The 19012-nt window shown below is 47.7% G+C and overlaps 1 protein-coding gene across 2 annotated transcripts in view; it reads right to left on the bottom strand.

Moving 5' to 3' along the window:
* TP53BP2 (tumor protein p53 binding protein 2) overlaps window positions 1-19012 on the bottom strand; it is a 105210-nt gene that overhangs the window by 43433 nt on the left and 42765 nt on the right. Inside the window, exon 1 of one of the 2 annotated variants that reach the window (XM_070401199.1) lies at window positions 17685-17698. The exons of the other annotated variant lie outside the window; for it this stretch is intronic. The gene's annotated coding sequence lies outside the window, so the exon portion shown is untranslated. Of the gene's footprint in view, window positions 1-17684; window positions 17699-19012 lie in introns of those variants that run through there. 2 annotated transcript variants of the gene reach the window in all.

Raw genomic sequence — 19012 nt, 5'->3', positions numbered from 1 at the left:
TGGATTTATCTAGCTTCAAGGGTGGACCAATCTTTCCGAGTCTTAACAGACCCCAAGCCAGAATCTCCATCCAACTCCAGGCTGCACCATCCAGCTCCGTATCTGGAAATACTCAGCTACGGCTAATTCATTTAGAATGCAAAGTTCTCCAAAACTCTAAAGTCTTGTTATTTTTAGAGAATTGTCCTGGGTTAAGTAAAGGAAATCGATCCCTTCATTAGTCCCATAAATATTCATCAAATACCTACCCTCTGTTGGGTATTCTGCGTGCTAGAGATTCATTCATGAGCCAAACAAAAACTTGGGTGGACAATAAAACCAATAGCTAAGTGTATGAATAATGACATAAATTACCAAGTAGAGTTATAAGGAGGGAAGCAAGTGGCTGGGAAGAGGAGATCTTGTTAAATTGGAGAATCTTAATAAAAATAAAAGAATCTCTCATCCTGAAACTTGGCACATTTGTGGGAAGCAAAAACCCCCCCTTTATTTTTTTATTTTTTATTTTTTGGCAACCTGCAGCTCATAAAGGGACTGTTTAGCACCAAAAAAACAACTTCATATTCCACTAGTTTTCATTATTTTTGTGCATACAGGGAGATCTCAGCAACCTAAGTTATCATCCACATTCATCCAGAAAAAGAATCCTAGATATCGTTCACGATGCCTCTAGTTCTCAACAATGAAAACCGTCTCTCTTTATTGCCTGAACCCTGAAATAGTCGCACACAATAGTAAATCATATCCACTATGAGCGTTGGCAGCCCTGGCTTATGAACAAAACAATTCCGATAGAAATAGAAGCAAGGAGAGGGGAATTGGGATAAGGTGGCCCCATTCAATTTTTTTTTCATTCTATTTTTTTTACTGCTTGTCTCACAGGTGACCTGCCCGAGGAGAGGGAAGAAGGGACAGCAGCTGGCACTCTGTCCCGAAACTCACTTCCAGCCAATTGAGAATTCCCTGCTGCCAAATAGCAGGTATGTTTATGTTGAGGGTTTTGTTCTCTCTCTCTCTCTCTCTCTCTCTCTCTCTCTCTCTCTCTCTCTCTCTCTCTCTTTAAGTCATAGAAGCAGGAAACAAACAACAAAAAAAACCCTAAGCTTTGGTCTCATTCCTTACATTCTGTGCCATTCACAAAGGCTCTCCCAAGCTCCACCTGCTTCGTCTGTCTCAAGCCTCCTCTATAATTCTGTAATCAACCCCAAGAAAGAGAAGCCAAATTACCACCAGCTGGGCGGGGAGCCCTCTTCTCTTTGGACCTCGCCTCGCCCCCCAGGCACAGATGTTTGGCTTGAGTTCAGGTGTTTGAGTTCCCAACTTTCCCCCCATGTCCCACAGGTGTACCTCTCCCCTTTCAGGAAGTCAACTCCCACCTTCCTTAGCCAATAAAGGAGAGGATGGGGGCCTTCACTCCTGCAGTTCATTCCCCCCACCTCCAACCCACTGACTTCTTTACTAATACACTTGTGTGTCCGTGTTTTGCCAGGCACTGTTCTAGACTCTCGAGAGAACACAGCTGTTGTTCCACTTATGTATGCATTCATTGCTTGCTTCTGGTCTGTGCCCAGTCTTACTGGAACATGGTCTTACTGTGTACCTATTGGCTGCGGCTGCTTTCACACCATAGCAGCAGAGTGGAGTGGCTGGAGCAGAGAGGACTGTACGGCCTGCAAAGCCTAAAAGACTTAGTGTCTGGCCCTTTAAAGACAAAGTTTGCTGGCCCGTGCTCTACCCAGCAGCAAGCATGATCTTAGCAGAAACAGAATCAAGCCTGTGCTTAGGACTCCAGTCCCAGTGGATGGGCATATGGATGGGGCAGGATTGAAAGGCTGAAGCATTTCGGGGCCAGACGATGAGTAGTGCCTGGTGGTTTATTATACTTTCCTGTCTTCTTGTGTTTGCTCTAAATTCTAGGTAGTAAAATGTTTTTTAGAAAATAAAAAAGAAATGCTTTCCATGTCTTTCTATTTCCGTTAGGACACACACCATGCCTCCAAGCCCCCTCTTGGTCTCGCTCACACTCGCTCTCCAAGAGAGTTAGGGTAGGAAGGAGGAGCAGTAGATATGTGTACCTCCCCATATTCATGACAAAAGACCCAACATGGGAGAAACCCAGTGTTTGAAGACATCTGTCTGGGCTCTTGATGGCACCTTGATTTGGTTTAAGCCATTCCCTGCTTTATTGAAACCAGGAGCTAATGAGTTCTTATCTTCCTGTCAGTCCTCTCCCCATTACCTCACCTCCCTCTTACTCATCCTTTCGGCTCCATCCCTTCCCCGCCTTGCACGCCCCCACCCCCCACCCGTGTGAAACAGCCCTTGCTGAAGTCACCAGTGACCTTTCTTTCACTGATGCAGTCACCATGTTCGTTCAACCCTTGTCTTCTTTGACCTCCTCTAGCGCTTCGCTGTTGCTCATTTCCTCCTTCCCAAGATACTCTTTTCCCTTGACATTTGGGATGACGCTGTCATGGTTCTACCTCTGTGTCTGTGGAAGGACACTCTTCCTCGCCAGCCTGTACGTGTGCAAAGTCCTCAAGGCTCAATCCCCCATCTTCCCAGACAGCCTTATCCAGTCTTAAATGTCATCTACACAGGGGTCAAGTTTTTACGTTTCCAACCCAGACGGCCTCGCTGGGCTCTGGAACTGCACCACCCCGTGCACAGCCTCCAGCCACATATAACTACTGAGCGTTTGAAACGTGCCTCGTGCAACCGAGAAACTAAGCATTTCATTTCGATCCGTTGACATGTAACTGGCCGCACGTGGGTAGAGGCTAAAAGATTAGACAATGTAGATATAGACTATTTCCATCATCACAGAAAGTCCCGTTGAACAGCTAGACATCCATGTCCCGGCATATCCAACTGCCTGCTTGACAGGTCTCTTGGCTGTCTCAAAGTATTGCAGACTCAACGTCTCTAAAACCAAATACATAGCCCTTCTCCCAGTCCTGGTCCCTCTTCCAGCATTTCCTGTCTCAGTGACTGGCACAAGGGTTCATTCATTTTCTCAAGCCAGAAATCTAGGAATCGTGCTTGACTTTGTTTCTCCTTCATCTCCAGCATCTAGTCAAGCTCTGTCCTTTCTGTCTTAAATATTTTTTTCAAACTCCTTTGCCTTCTATCACCACAACTACCTTGTTCAAGCTACCACTGTCTCTCACATATCTGATCTAGATACCCTTGCTTGAAGTTCCTCCTTAACATTGCCTCCAAGCCCTTAACTATCCTCCAGTCTTCACAGCTACCACATTCCCCTCCTGAGACAGCCACACCATCGTTTTCCTATCCCTTTTGCTTAAAAAAAAAAAAATTATATATATATATATATATATATATTATTGATTTCAGAGAGGAAGGGTGAGGGAGAAAGACAGAGAAACATCAATGATGAGAGAGAAAATCATTGATTGGCTGCCAATATTTCAGTAGCCGATGGCCACGTCATTAGTCTTGGACTGACCTGTTTGGTGCGCATAACAGGAAATATTTTGCTTTCGGAGAACAAGAAAAATAGGTTTATTTGCATTAAGCTTATTCATTTGTGCAGTTATTCAGTGTCTGGTAAGTTAATGTTCAAGAAAAAAATATGAACTTTTATTAAGATGTTCTATTTTTTTATGGTAATGATGACTCATTTATTTCTGCCCTTTGTATTCTCTATTGAAATAAACCTATTATGTCTCTATTGAAATAAACCTACGTTTCTATGAAAACTGAAGCTTTTGTTTCTTTGCAGCCCACAGACACTTAAACCTTATTTATTTGGCCAGTGTCAGACTTTGAGTTTGACATGCTTGGCCTAAAGGAACAGGGACTGTTCTGCATGTTGTCACCAGCCAGTGTGTTTTTACATTCACTCAAGCCAAACCCAAAGAGAAGGGAGCGTATGAAATCAAAAGTCAAAACAGAGGAAGGACTTGTGAGCAGAAAGGCTTCCCTAAGACAGGCCTGTGGGAGACAAATAAAGCTTTGCCTCCCACATGCTGTATCAAACCCAGCTCCATCTCACCTTGGTCTTAACCTCAACCCATGATGTATTCTCCATTCTTATCTTAGACCGAAATCCCCTGTGGGCTGATGGAAGGCGGCTCTGATACTTCAGATGAGGCGGTCAGATAAGCTTCATGTCAAAAATGCTTGTAGCTTCTCACGGGCAGCAGCAGAGAACTGCTTAGTCAACAGGGCCCCCACTCCTGGAGGTCCCCAAGGGGCATCGGGCAGCAGGCAGGAGCTGTCTGGGCAGGAGGTTCTGCAGGAGACCCCGTGCAGGGTTGGCTGGTCAGGTGTGATTAAACTGGGTGCGCATGGGCGAGGGTGTAGTTCAGACAGGAGTTGCTATTGAGATAGTGATCATAAGGTAGGTGGCAAAGGGCCAGACAGTGGGCGGGGCAGGCTCAGGTTGCCAGGCAAGCTGTCATAGACAAGGAGGGCAGAAAACCAGCGAAACGTAACACCACGCGCGCACCTGAGAGAGACGGGTTGTTCTGACACCTCGCTGGGTCAAACGAGCCCATTTTAACTCCAGGCAGCCCGGCTTGAACTGGACAGTCCTGTCCCAGAGAAATTTCATCTCATCTTAAAGGGCTGGGCCTCCAGGTACGCAGTGTCATACTCTGGCTCAGCTGGGAGGAAGCTTCTAGCTCAACTCCCCTGCTGAGAGCTGGCATCAACGAAGGTGGTTTCTGGGGTGTGATTTGTAGGTTCTGCCTGCGTGATCTGTGGGTGGGGGTGCGAGGGGCACATCCACTCTGAGATCTGTAGAGGCAGCTCTTCTACAAACGAGACGAATCATGAGCCACTGAGGCTCCATTCCTCAGAGCTTTTATGAATTGATTAGAAAAGCTTCCTGAATAGTCATAATAGGAACTACCTTTGATTCTCAGTTCCATGCCAGACCCTGAAACAACATATCATATCTTATTAAATCCTCACAACAGCCCTAGCCGGTTTAGTTCAGTGGTTAGAGTGTTGGCCTGTGGACTGAAGGGTCGTGGGTTCGATTCCGGTCAAGGGCACGTACCTCAGTGGCAGGCTCGATCCCCGGCCCCGGGTGGGGCACGTACAGGAGGCAGCCATTCGATGTCTCTCTCACATCAGTGTTTCTCTCTCCGTCTCTCCCCTTCCCTTCCATTCTCTCTAAAAACAAAAACTATCCTCTGGGGAGGATTAACCACAGCAACACAATCTTCACAACAACCTTAAGAAATGGATGCTCTGAATAGTCTCGGTTTACTGATGAAGAAACGTGACTTGGAGAGAGGAGTAACGAAGAAGGTCACTGAGAGTGAAAAGTAGTGGCAGGTCTCCTTGCTGCGCTAGTCTCCCCTCTCCTCTTCTGCTCCCAACCATAGTGAACGGCAACTTGGAGAAACACCTGAGCAGCGACCCTGGTGGCAGTAACAGCAGCAGCTACAACCCTGCGGGTTCCCCAGCTGAAGTCTGTCCCCTTCGTTAGCGTGCTGAAGGCTGCACAGCCGACGTGTGCCGTTCGGACAGGCTGATGCGTTCAAACGCCCGGGTGGGTTTCAGCGTCTAGTCTAGAATGACATGAGGACTGGGAGAGGTGTGGTCAGCTCTGGTTCCTATTTTGGACACAGGTGTCCACTAACCAGTAGGTTTCCCCCTCAAATTCCAGTCTGCCCAAAGTCCTCGGTGACCATGAAGAGGGTTATGCACCATAACAGGGTGATGTGGGGCCCAGGTACGTCTTGTGGTCTGAGCAACCCTGGCAAGGACACCCATGCATCCATCATGGAGCTGAGAGTAACTGACAGAACCTGTTGAACCAGAAGGAGCCTGGCTGCCCCCGGGTGGCCCGGTTGAGGGAGAGGCGGCGCCTCCCAGCCACACTCAGAAGCAGCAGGCAAGTTGACACTGTCATCTTTGGGGACATATGCGTGGATTCGGAGAAGACAGCCTGTGAGAGCAGCATGCTGGTGAGATGTGCAGAATCGAACTGCACACGAAGCCAGGTGGTAAGCTGGACCAGCGAACCACTACTGGTTGAATCTAAGGATGCCAAGAGATGTCTGCAGATCTTGGTGGGCTGTGATAATGTCAGTGGCTTCTTCCAGAGAATGCTAGCAGCTTAAGTCAGGAATCTGAAGTCAGTCTGAGAATAAGTTCTTTTTTTTAAAAAAAAGTATAGGGTAATAATAAATAGGAGGGATTTTCAATAAGGTAGCAGAGAACCTCCCCAAGTGGGTTCATTCTTGGGAACCAAGAACTACAGGGCAGCGATGGATTGATTTGTCCAGAGGTCGAAGAGCTTCTGAGTCTCTGTTACTAAGTGTTTCTCAGATATAAGTGGGGAGAAACTAGCCCCTTTGACTAGAGACAGCCTGAGTCCACTACCCCTTCCCCTGAAATAAGCCTGGTTGATGTCTAAGAATGTCAGTCCCAGAAAGGAATTAAAGCAGAGTGGCTAAAACATGGAGTCCATGTCGCACAGAACCACACAGGAAGCCATCCCTGCCACTTTTTTAAAATATATATATTTTTTTCTTTTTATTGATCTCAGAGGGGAAGGGAGAGGGAGAGAGAGAGAGAAACATCCATGATGAGAGAGAATCATGGATCGGCTGCCTCCTGCACGCCCCCCACTGGGGATGGAGTCCGAAACCTGGACATGTGCTCTTGGTTGGAATCGAACCCGGGACCCTTCAGTCTGCAGGCTGATGCTCTATCCACTGAGCCAAACCGGCCAGGGCCATCCCTGCCACTTCACACCTGCGTGGCATTAGACAATTTACTTAAATCTCTGGGAGCCTCAGTTTCCCCATCTGTAAAATGAGGAAACCAATATTTAGCTCTCGGGTTACTGTGAGAATTAAGGGAGACAGTATATGTAAAACATTTAGTTCACAACCTGGCCCATAGTAAGCATTTAACAAGAGTATCTACCATTATTTTTTGAAATACCTATATTTTTATTGACTTCAGAAAGGAAAGGAAGGAGAAGGAGAGAGAGATAGAAATACTAATGATGAGAGAGAATCATTGGTCGGCTGCCTCCTACACGCCCCTCACTGGGGATGGAGCCTGCAACCCAGGTATGTGCCCTGACCGGGAACCGAACCTTGACCTCCCGGTTCCTAGGTTGATGCTCAACCCCTGAGCCACGCCGGTCGGGCTCTGTCATTTTCACAGCATCCGGGCCGCCCCACGCCTCACTCAGGACCACCTGCTCTTGGTGTTGATTACACAGAGCAAACCCCCTGGGAAAGTCTGAATGTCCTGGGGGGCCAAGTCTCCCCTAACACAAAGGCCCAGGGCCCGGACGGTCTGTGTTAGGCCTTCATTCCCCAGGCAAGGTGGCTCCCTTGTCTTACCTCGGTCTTCGATTGCCATTCCTTCACGGTGTCATGCTTTCTCCAAGCCCACGCAGATGCCTCCTTAGCTGCTTTTGTCTTTAAACAGGGGTACGAATGCCTGCCTTCCTTACCTCACAGGGTTGCCATGGGGGTCAGGCACTTTACCCTTTGTGAAGTGAGCACTCACGGGGAAACATGAGAGAGAGACTTTGGTCCAAATGAGCGACTCAGTTCTCGAACCAGCAGCTGGAAAGAGGTGGGAATGAAGGAAAGGATGCTTTTCAGGAAAGAGCAAGCGAGCGAACAGGGCTCGGTGAGGGAGTGGCCACCGGGCACAGCGCTGGACAAGGGAAAGAAGTCAGAGCCTGGTTCCTATTGATCAGAATGGCCCAAGGCTAAGAGAGGATGTCCTGTACCAGGACCCACGCCGTTGTCAAGGTTGTGGAACGAGATCACCCAGCCGCTCCCTCCCTGGACCTCGGAGCACAGGTACCCTGCACAACAGAGGGACTGAGGGGCTGTGGCGAAGGCTGGCAGGCCTCCGGGTGCAGGTGTTATCACTGCAAACGACTGCAACCCGGATGCTTCCAGCAGCAGTAGCAGAACCGCATGCTGAGGTCCTCTGGGGGCAACCACAGGTGGGCCCAGGCTCATCGCATGAGTCTCCTACAGGATGGACACCAAAGGAGGAAGGGGGTCTGACACAAGGCAGGTTGTCTGTTGCTGAGATCTGGGGACCACGTGGGAGGACCCGAGTGCAGCCCCAGCCAACAGCCGGCAAGAAGACAGCTTTCATTTCTGGACCTGCAGGAAACTGAATTCAGCCAACAACAAGACTCTAATAGCCAGAAGCAAAGATGAAACCTCAAGGCTTATCAAATGTCTTTCCTCCTAAAAAAAAAAGAAGAAGAAGAAGAACCAAAATGACCTCATTAGGTGCTCAAACAATAAGGGGACTTACTGGGCACTTTGATATTGTTTTATTAAATTCTTACAATTCCATCAAGTGGTAATTAGATGTCCATTTTACAGAGAAAAAACCCAACCACTCAAAAAAGGGACAGTGATCTGGTGCCAGGTATGAAGGACTGGCCTTCGAGCCCAGGGCTGCTTGATTCCAAACCCCCACTCTTTCTACTCTGTCACTCTGACCCGCCTGGGGGCTTGGGGGCTGAAATGTGACAGCCACACGGAGACCAGTCAGCACTCTCCCCTTTGGGTCAGCGCCCCTCCATCTCTCACCTCATCCTTGGATACATGGGGTTTCCATGTGGATTTCCCAGATGAGAGGCAAATGGCTTCGCTCCATCATTTCGGATCAATACTAGTAAGTGAACTCTAGGACTAGTGTGCACAGTGGACACGACCTCCCAGCTCCACCCAGGTATTCTGTTTCCCGAGGTGACTCATTGTATCTGGTCCTCATCCACGGGCCAACCTGCCAAGGACGCTGAAGGCATCCATTCGCTCTGGGCTGTATGTCTCCATCCCCTGGGGATTTCCACCTCAAAGACCTTCTGCTCCAATGTCCAGGGCAGGCTCGCTCTCTGGTGCCTGGGCAGGGTTTGTGGTGGGACTGACTGGGGATCCCCACCATGTGGTTTTTCTGACGTTTTTCTCAGGGGAAACATTCACCCATACACTCAGCCCTGCAACATGGGGCCGTGCTAGGGGACATTCATCAGGAGCCCTGAGCAAGGTCAGAGCGATCAGACCTAACGAGTCACAAGGGCCCGGCCGGCATGGCTCAGTGGTTGAGCATAGACCTATGAACCAGGAGGTCACGGTTTGATTCCCTGCCCGGGTTGCAGGCTCAATCCTCAGTGGGGGGCGTGCAGGAGGCAGCCGATCAATGATTGATTCTCTCTCATCATTGATGTTTCTATCTCTCTCTCCCTTTCTTTCCTCTCTGAAATCAATAAAAATATACTGTATATACTGGTATATTTTTTTTTAATATTTTTATTGATTTCAGAGAGGGGAAGATAGGGAGAATCATTGATTGGCTGCCTCCTGCATGCCCCACACTGGGGATCGAGCCCACAACCCCGGCATGTGCCCTTGACCGGAACCGAACCCAGGACCATTCAGTCCACAGGCCGACGCTCTATCCACAGAGCCAAACCAGCTACGGCAATGCTGGTATATTTTTAAAGACTCTGCCTTAGCCGGTTTGGCTCAGTGGATAGAGCGTCAGCCTGTGGACTGAAGGGTCCCAGGTTCGATTCCAGTCAAGGGCACATGCCCAGGTTGTGGGCTCGATCCCGAGTAGGGGACGTGCAGGAGGCAGCTGATCAATGATTCTCTCTCATCATTGATGTTTCTATCTCTCTCTCTCTCCCTCTCCCTTCCTCTCTGAAATAAATATATATTTATATTTATTTTTTTAATTTTTTTTAAGACTCCCAAAGGAAGCAGTGGTCAAGAGAAATGTCCCTGGCGAAGCTGCCTGCTCCCTCTGGGTGAAAAGTCGGAGGGGAATACCGGGTGTGGTGGGGTTGGTGTGGACTCCAGAATGTTTCATGAGCCCGGCTCACCCCCTCTCCTAGCTGCGGAGAGGAGAGCCGTCGAGGCTGCTGGGAAAAGGGTTCATGTTGATTTCCCAACACAAAGAGCAGATTAGTCAACTTGGAAAAAATTCAGAGAAGCTGAAACCCTTCCCGAACTCCCGGTTCCATAAATCAGCTGAGACAGTAATCCGCCCTGCACATTCGGGAAAGCTGGCCTTGCATCACCGACCAGGCCCAGAGAAACAGCCCTCGATTGTGACTTCAGTCGGTGATAACTGGAGCCAGCTACGAAGGACCCCGTCCGAGAGGAGATGTGTGGAAAGGAAAAATGGGTTCAGGGAGAGGAGGGAGGCCAGTGGCACTTACATGCTGCCTAAGATCCTGCTTCTGGGGTCCGTGGACAAACAGTCCTGTCTCTGGAGAAATACCCCCCATGCGGCGAAGGGGTGGTTTACCAGGCTTTAGGGCAGTGGTTCTCAACCTGTGGGTCGCGACCCCTTTGGCGGTCGAACGACTCTTTCACAGGGGTCGCCTAAGACCATCCTGCAGATCAGATGTTTACATTACGATTCACAACAGTAGCAACATGACAGTGATGAAGTAGCCACGGAAATAATTTATGGTTGGGTCACAACATGAGGAACAGTATTTAAAGGGTCACAAGGTTGAGAACCACTGCTTTAGGGGGAATAGAGAAGGCCTCCCAGAGCAGTGATGCTTCTGTTGTCCAAATTCCACGCCTAGGAGACAGCCTTCTGCTAATAATGACATAGTCGCCCGAGAGCCCCTCTATGAGAAAGGATGGCAGCTCTCCCCCTGAGGGCACGGACGGGAGGCCCCGGCATTCTGGTCACTGGGGAGGGGGACCTGACTGCGGATTCTGCTGGAGTTCGGATGGACCTGTCCGTGTGGAAATATAGACCAAGAGCTGTAAAATCCTTCTTTGACCCTTTCCTTCTACTGTGGGGCCTAACGCTCTCACGTTCATATCAATGCTATTTCTAGGTGATGGAAACATGAGAAACATTGAAATGTTTTCCTTTCTAAAATACAGGTGTAGACGACATTAAGTCACACATGTGACATAACGCTGAATTAAAAGTGGAACACCACATGGTAGTCAAACGCTTGTTAGAATTCTATAAAGTCTGTGTAGAGACATTATTAAGGGGAGGAAATACATTTCGAGGAGTGGGAACAGTTTCTAATGAAGTGTTCACCCCTCTGGCAGGCACTGCAGCCGAAGGAGGAGGACCCATGGGCACAGGACTAGGTCAGGACTGGCAGAGGAAAGAACACCTAGGCTAGGATTACTGATGTCCCACCTTTGGCACCCAGGCCAGTCCAACCGGCCCGCTAGCCGTGGGCCACACGGACCCAAGGGAATACATGCCACCTGGTGGCTGGATCTGAACATTACAGCTCCGTTGATTCTTGGAGGTCAGACTAACTAATAAGAAAAAACGAGGTAGCTGGCCGTTTTGGGTAAGCTTTTCATGCACCCAAAAGCATCTTACCTGGCTCCTGGCTTATCATTGCCATTTCCTGAAAACCCTCTTACTACCTATTTGCCAGGTTTCTCAGTCACGCCTTTTCTCACCCTCAGTCAATATAATGTCTTTAGTATCATCTTTCATTTGAAAACGTAACGTATCTTGAATGATCAAGACTCAGTCCTCGAGGACTGGAAAGCCATCCCTTTACCCTGGGAACGCTCTCTAATTCTTCTCCAGAAACACAGCAATATATTTTATTATTAAGCAATCAAAAGATGAATTCACAAAGGTAACTCACATTCTGTGTCACTGTCCTTTTTTTTTTTTTTTTTTTTTGAATGGCTCATTCATTATAGAACACTATCCCCATCATTCAACCAACCCTTGATAATCCTTTGGGATATATCTGGGCAATTAAAATAGCAGCATTTCCTTTCTCGTCTATTTGTGTTACTGTTATTATTCGTGTCCTTCAAGAGAGACCTGTCTGTTTGAAAGGACAGCCCCCCTCCACGTGACAAGTCCTGATTTGACATGGAAAAGGTGAGGAAGTTTCTCTGGAAAGAAACTTCCGGATGCCGACACTGACTCCCTTAGTTTTTGCTGATTGCCCTTCCTGCTGACTTCTACTTCCTCGTTACTCAGCTGACCGATCCTCATCTATTTGTCATGAGATTAAATGGGTCACAGCAGCCCAGCCGGTGTGACTCAGCGGTTGAGCACTGACCTATGAACTAGGAGGTCACGGTTCAATTCCTGGTTATGGCACATGCCCAGGTTGCAGGGCTCCATCCCCAGTGTGGGGCATGCAGGAGGCAGCCAATCCATGATTCTCATCATTGATGTTTCTATCTCTCTCTCCCTCTCCCTTCCTCTCAGAAATCAATAAAAATTTATTTTTTTAAAAAATGGATCAATTAGCCGAAACCGGTTTGGCTCCGTGGATGGAGCGTCGGCCTGCGGACTGAAAGGTCCCGGGTTCGATTCCGGTCAAGGACATGTGCCTTGTTTGTGGGCACATTCCCAGTGGGAGATGTGCAGGAGGCAGCTGATCGATGTTTCTCTCTCATCGATGTTTCTAACTCTCTATCTCTCTCCTTTCCTCTCTGTAAAAAATCAATAAAATATATATTTTTTTAAAAACGGGTCAATTAAACACCAGTCCCTTCTCTTTTCCCCCACTTGAACCATCATGCTCGTGTAAAGGCCAGAAGTATGAAACAGATTGGCAAGTGCTGGTCACATAGGATGTGAAGTAGGGAAAGTGTTGGGGAGGGGGAGGGTCAGGGTCCGGCTCCTCCTTCCAATTTTTAGGTTCATCATGGCTTTGGCAAGTCCTCACTCTGCCACCCCATCCATCCTCACACCTGTCCACTCAAAGGTGGGGCCCCCTCAGCGCTTCAGTCCATCTTCCCCCACCTGGACGGTCTGGGCCTGGTCAGGAAATGTTCCCAACCCTCTTTCTCTAAACCCACCTCGCCACAGCACCCCGACTGCTTGCTCTTTTTCAAACTCATGGATCTTTAGGAGATATACACCAAGAGAAACGTGAGAACAGAGACACAAAAGACTTCAGAAAACAGGTGGCATTCGTCTAAGACCGTGGTCGGCAAACTGCGGCTCGGGAGCCACATGCGGCTCTTTGGCCCCTTGAGTGTGGCTCTTCCTAAGCCTTAGGAGGACCCTAATTAAGTTAATAACAATGTACCTACCTATATAGTTTAAGTTAAAAAAATTTGGCTCTCAAAAGAAATTTCAACCGTTGTACTGTTGATAATTGGCTCTGTTGACTAATGGGTTTGCCGACCACTTAGACTCTGAGAAGCCCTCCCGTTAACTGGCCGCCAACACGTTGGTTATTTTTTGTTCCCTTGGTTCTTGCTGTGCTTGTCCATGATCAAAACAGCAGAAAAGCCCTGGCCAGTTTGGCTCAGTGGATAGAGCGTAGGCCTGCGGACTGGAGGGTCCCAGGTTCGATTCCGGTCAAGGGCACGTGCCCAGGCTCAATCCAAGTGGGGGGCGTGCGGGAGGCAGCTGATCAAGGATTCTCTCTCATCATTGATGTTTCTATCTCTCTCCCTTGCTCTCTAAAATCAATTAAAAAATATACATTTAAAAAAACAGCAGAAAAGAGTTAACATCGCCAGTAATGAGACAAGCTGACAACACGAGCTTCTCAGTAGGGTAACACACCAGGAAGGATGCTATCTTTGCCAAAAATGCACAACACAAATCTAATCATGAGAAAACAAAGACAAATCCAAACTGAGTGACATTGTACAAAACTACTTGTCTATGTGCTTACAAATGGCAAGGTCCTGAAAGATAAGAAAGACTGAGGAGTTGTTCCAGATGAAAGGAGACTGAGGGGTCATTTCAAGGGCATTCTTGAGACAAGCAGCAACATTTGAATATGGACCGTATATTAGATAATAGTATTTATTATATCAAGGCTGAATTTCCTGAATTTTATAACTGAACTGTTGTTATACAAGAGACTGTCCTTGTTCTTAGGAGATATCTGCTCATGTATTTTTGAAGTAAAAAGGTGCAAATAGTTTAGGAGAAAAATACTGTGAATATATATAAAGTCATAAAACAAATGTGACAAAATGTTAAAATTGAGGTCAAGGGAATGTGGGAGTTCTTCGTCCTATTCTTGTCACTCTTCTGTAAGTTTGAAATTACTTCTAAAAAAGAAAACACAAAAATAGAATAACATTGAAGAATCAGGTCCTCCACTGCTATTTTTGGATGGATTTTTCATGCAAGGAAGGGGGAGAGTTTACACGGAGCCCTCTGGCACTTGCATTTTTAAGCTGAGCGGTCACGAGGATTAGATTGTTTGTCTATGTGGGCCGGGCAAGGTTTTTCTCTTATCAGAAAGAAGGCACTGATTTGCCTCACGGGTTCTCCTAACTAACCCTGCAGCACTCCACCCACGCAGTTCGTGGGACAGCTTGCTGTTCTCTGTTCACAAATAATAATAGTTGATGAGTAATAAGTGCTTATGTCTGAAACATTGAACCAACCTTTATTGATTTCAGAGAGGAAGGGAGAGGGAGAGAGAGATAGAAACACCAATGATGAGAGAGAATCATGGATCAGCTGCCTCCTGCACGCCCCCCACTGGGGATCGAGCCCACAACACGGGCATGTGCTCTGACCAGGACTTGAACCGTGACCTCCTGGTTCAGAGGTCAACGCTCAACCAACTGAACCATACTGGCCGGGCAAGCTAACCTTTAATAGTATTAGGACATTTAATTCCCATAACAATCTGATGAGGTATGTAGTATTACTATACCACTTTTACAAATGAAGAAACTGAGGCACAGAGAAGGTAAATACATTTCACAAGGTCACAGAACTGCTCCAGGGACAAGCCAGGATTTCAAATCAGGTCTGTCTGACTCCAGCATCAATGCTCTTCACTACTGTGTTACTTAACCACGGAACCGTGGCTCCTGGGTGGACTCTGGTCTTTGGGGATAGGAGAGTCCTGGTGGGAAGAAGGCACATACCTGGATAGAGAGGGTACCAGGCAGACATACTAGTAAGCACATCAGATACCACATCAATCTGTCAGCACAACCAGCCCACAGGCTCCTGCAGGCCAGAAGCCAGGGTGCATTGGAAGCAGTTGTTGAATGTTGATCCACAAGGTCAAATGCCCCCTTTACAAGGTCATGTTTGGCCACAGAGACCGAAGCACCAGGTCACACATGGCAAGGGTCCCGAACCCAGGGAGACGGCTTCACTGGGGGCTCCCCAGGGTCAGGAAGAGATCTTTCTCTCACGAGGTGAACATGCCCCACGCACTCAGTGTGTGACAGGCACTGGGCCACCGTGGGGAAGAGTCCCGGCCAGGAAGGAGCTCTGAGAAACAAAACTCATACATCCGATGGCCAGCACCTCTGGTACAATCATCACAGACTGGAGACAGGCCTCCGCGCGGGACCTGCAGACACGGTGCAACATGCCCTGCACAGCAAAACCCGTACCTAGTAATGGGCACAAGCCTTCATGGAACGCACAGCTCGATAAGGTTATACTCGCCAGCACAGGGCTAACCCTGAATGTGGACCGTATGGGGTCGACACTCTAACCAACTGAGCTGCCTGGCCCGGGCTAGCTTATTCTTGATAAACGGAGAAAAATATCCAGAAGGAATGTTTACATGAAGTAAAAGTGGATGCTTTGGGGGAATGAGACTAAAAGGTGGGGCAGGAGTCTGCTGCCTTTAGTGCTATTTTTAAAAATCTCAGTGCAATAAGATGTTGACTTAAAAAATGCTGATGCAATGTAACTAGGCAGGTGTCATCCTTGGTAGAGCGGCTTACTACCTATTGTCTAGAGCTGTACTAGGTTATATGGTAGCTGCTATGGTATGTGACTTTTACATTTTAAAATAAGGTGAATTGAGAACATACAACTAAAAGATCAAAGAGGAGATCTCTGCTAAATCCAGGGATATGAGAAAGAGAATAGAAAAATTATATAAGGATACTGGAGTCAAAAAGTTGATATAGCCCAGCCAGTGTGGCTCGGTGGTTAAGCATCGACCTATGAACCAGGAGGTCACAGTTCTAGTCTGGTCAGGGCACATGCTCTGGTTGCCAGCTCAGTCCTCATTAGGGGGCGTGCAGGAAGCAGCCAATCAGTGATTCTCTCTCCTCATTGATGTTTCTATTTCTCTCTCTTCATCTCCGAAATCAATATATATATATTTAAAGTTTATATAGGGTGTCCCAAAATTCACGCAAGATTTGCAATTCAATTCAATTGAACATCTTGCGTGAATTTTGGGACATCCTATATAAACACGGTGCACGAAATTCATGCTCGGGTAGGGTCCCTAGGCCTGGTCGGTGATCAGGGCTGATCAGATTCCCCGCCTCTCTGCCTCCCCACCTCCTCCTTCCCTCGTTCCCTCAGCTGCCCCGCTGCTGATCGCCTGCCATGTTCCTTGCCACCCCTTGGTGGTCAGCGCATGTCATAGCGAACAACCGAACTCCCGTTCTCCGGGTCGAACTCCTGAGGGGACACTTTGCATATTAGCCTTTTATATACATAGATAAACAGACAACCCCGGGACAGAACAGAATAAAGAAACCACGTGAACACAATGGATTCCGAGCCAAATCTTTTGAAAAGAGTAGCTCTGAGGAGAGAGAGCCTATTGTGTAAGCGCTAGGGAAGCAGAAGGGATGAAATCTGAGAAAGAGAAGCGGGCAGATCCAGGGTGAACCTGACTAGAAAGGCCCCAGTTGCATGGGGGCGGGGGAAATGCTGTTTCGCTAGGCTCCTATTCTGTGTTCTTTGAGGCCTTCCTCTCTCATACAATCTAAAGCAGTGATGGCAAACCTTTTGAGCTCGGTGTGTCAGCATTTTGAGAAACCCTAACTTAACTCTGGTGCCGTGTCACACATAGAAATTTTTTGATATTTGCAACCATAGTAAAGCAAAGACTTATATTTTTGATATTTATTTTATATATTTAAATGCCATCTAACAAAGAAAAATCAACCAAAAAAATGAGTTCGTGTGTCACCTCTGACACGCGTGTCATAGGTCCGCCATCACTGATCTAAAGTGTTAGGTATCTGATCCAAGAGACAAATTCACAGCTAATTCCTCTCCACAAATACCCGTGGTCTGTCACATGACTTTTTCCACAGCACCTGAGCATGTCTTCACTGTGAGCAGTATATCAACCGAAGAAACATCCAAACCTGGGAGGATTTTTTGAGTATATTTGAGCCAAACTGAGGACAATTGCTGGGAAACAAAATCTCAATGGATGGAGAAAATGCTCTACAGGATGGTGGTTTTAACACCTTGTTGTGTGTTTTTTTAAATATATTTTATTGATTTTTTACAGAGAGGGAGAGAGATAGATAGTTAGAAACATTGATGGGAGAGAAACATCGATCAGCTGCCTCCTGCACATCTCCCACGGGGGATGTGCCCGAAACCACGGTACATGCCCTTGACCGGAATCGAACCTGGGACCTTTCAGTCCGCAGGCCGATGCTCTATCCACTGAGCCAAACCGGTTTTGGCTTAACACCTTGTTTTATACATTACAGTCAAAGGAGGAGGCGCAAGGGGTTACAAGAAATACATTGGTGATAGATTAGGGAGGTGGGAGAAAGCAACGCAGGGAAACCTCTGGGACTGGATAAAAAGTAAAACAAACGGACATAATTATTTTACATTTGTGGGTATAGGACAGTGAGCAGCTAACCAACTGAGCTATGTGGCCAGGGCTGGACAAATCTTTACCCAGAGAAAAAGCATCATTTTTGCTGCAAAAGCAAGTTTGTGTAATAGGACCCCAGAGCTCTCTGTACCTCGGTTCCCTCATCTGTTCCTGCCGCGCGTGGTTGTCCAAATGCCCGAGTGCTGGCTTTAAAGGTGTTTATTCCAAATATTCGGATGAGCAGTACAGCCTGTCGCTGCCCCTTTAAGAATTCATTGAATCCTTTCAAACCAACGGGCTTCGTCCTTTATAGACGCAAGAAACAAGGGGATGAACCGAGCAGAAACCCAGCCCTTGAGGGCTTGCCCGAGTGTCTCAAATGGGTATGAGATGTTCTTTTGGGAGCGCCGCCTTTAAAGAAAAGTAATTCCGTTTCCTGAAATAGTTCGGGCTTCAAGTGAAGCTGTTGCGCAGGAGAGTTGAGTTATATAACCTCTAGAAGTTTTCTTCCAACCCGCCCCGCCCCCACCCCCTCATTTCAAAGAGAATCAGGAAGGCTCCTAGGAGAAGGTTATTGTGTCCACATCTTGCCAAAAATGTAAGAAAAGAAACTCCCGCTCGGCTCCAGAGGGACAATTATACTTCCTAAAAATACAATGAGCCTCGGCGAGGAAAATGAAAAGGTTGCTAAAGCAGAAGGTTGGTCGTTCTCTTCTGGCCTCCGTTCATCACTGTGTGATTTACTTTCATGGCAGCCTGTCATTTCGAACTGGGTGACTCAGCGGCCTGGTGGTGGGTTACAGGGCGTTTTTGTCCACGGTCACCCATCCGCCCAGAAAGACACTGGTGTTTAATCACTGCAGAGACCTGTTCCCCACCGAATATTATTCTCCATCGTCACCTCCTGGCCCGCATCCAATCAGGAAGATGGGTGCTTCCACTTTTACCTGCAGCAGAAGAGCAAGGGGAAGACGGAGCAGGACCCCCGATGAGGGTTGTGGCTCATTTCTGATGGTCAGACGTGAAAAGCTCTTTCACATCCTAATTTGGCCCATCGGTTCCTAAAGCGGCAGCACGGAATTTATACTCGTAACTGCCCTTTATCGCTCTTCCAAGAATGAAATTGTCTTCCCCAATGGAAGTTGAAGGGAACGAATGAATTGGTGTTTGGGGCGGGAGTGCTCTCTAATTGCAAAGCACGATGAGTCTCACCAAGCACTCTTGTCCTTATGTGGTCAGTGAGGAAGATGACATCCTCAAAGCTGTGCTTTCATTGGGTCAGCAGAATCCACCAAGACTCGGATCCCCTCTCTGACCAGGTCTGGTCACAGCGACAAGTGACTTTCAAGCTCATGTCCACGTGATCTGAACTTCCTGATTTGCCCCAGAAAGAGGGTCCCAGTGTTTGCCCCTGGGCCTGACCTTGTCTGCTTAGATTTGGGTGCTTTTGCCTGCCCTTTAACTTGTGACTCGTCCCCC

The sequence above is a fragment of the Myotis yumanensis genome, unplaced genomic scaffold (genome assembly GCF_028538775.1).
Source record: "Myotis yumanensis isolate MYYU_CA2020_CCGP unplaced genomic scaffold, mMyoYum1.0.hap1 SCAF_22, whole genome shotgun sequence".
NCBI classification, from domain to species: Eukaryota; Metazoa; Chordata; class Mammalia; order Chiroptera; family Vespertilionidae; genus Myotis; species Myotis yumanensis.
This window is presented reverse-complemented; position numbering and strand designations above follow the sequence as displayed.